Source organism: Microtus ochrogaster, unplaced genomic scaffold, assembly GCF_000317375.1.
Source record: "Microtus ochrogaster isolate Prairie Vole_2 unplaced genomic scaffold, MicOch1.0 UNK109, whole genome shotgun sequence".
Lineage (NCBI taxonomy): Eukaryota > Metazoa > Chordata > Mammalia > Rodentia > Cricetidae > Microtus > Microtus ochrogaster.
This window is the reverse complement of record NW_004949207.1, coordinates 637,023-637,714: the sequence shown is the minus strand read 5'-3', so window position 1 is coordinate 637,714 and position 692 is coordinate 637,023.

Sequence of the window (692 nt, the reverse complement as noted above, 5' to 3'; positions counted from 1 at the left end):
AGGATAGCATTGGTTCTTCCTATTTCTAGTCTCTGTTCCTGCCCAGCATAAGGCAGTTTCCTAGAGTGACTCACCTTCAGCTAGAGCTAAGAGACGTCAGCTAGGCCCCCTTACCAATGGCCTCTCATTCCTCTTCCAGAGAAGGCCGAACACCAACATGTACACCGTGAGTCATTGAGGATGGCAGAGACCACTCAAAGGGAACCAGCTTCTAGTGTGTGGGCATATGTGCTTGGGTGTGTGTGTGCATGCGTGTGTCTGTGTGTGTCTGTGCATGTGTGTGTGTGTTCTCAGGTGTCAACCACTTTTTAAATAGCTAATTTTATTACATTTTCCTTATTTGTTTTTGTGCATATGTGTATATGTGTTGGTATCAATTTGATATAGCACGCATGTTGAGGACAGAGAGAGCTTCTGAGAGCTGCCTTTTTCCTTCCACCTTGTGGATCCCTGAGATGAAATCAGGTGTCAGTCTTAATGGCATGGTCTTACCCACTAAGTCATTTCACCTGACCCCACTTGGGCTTTGGATTTTTGTTTATGTTGTTCTTTGGGTTTTTGGTTTTGTTTTGGGGGGTTTGTTTGTTTGGTTGTTTATTTGTTGTTTGAGATAGGATCTCACATTGGACTGGTACTCACCAGTTAGACCTGGTGGATTGGCCAGTGAACATCAGGAGTCCCCCTATCTCCAC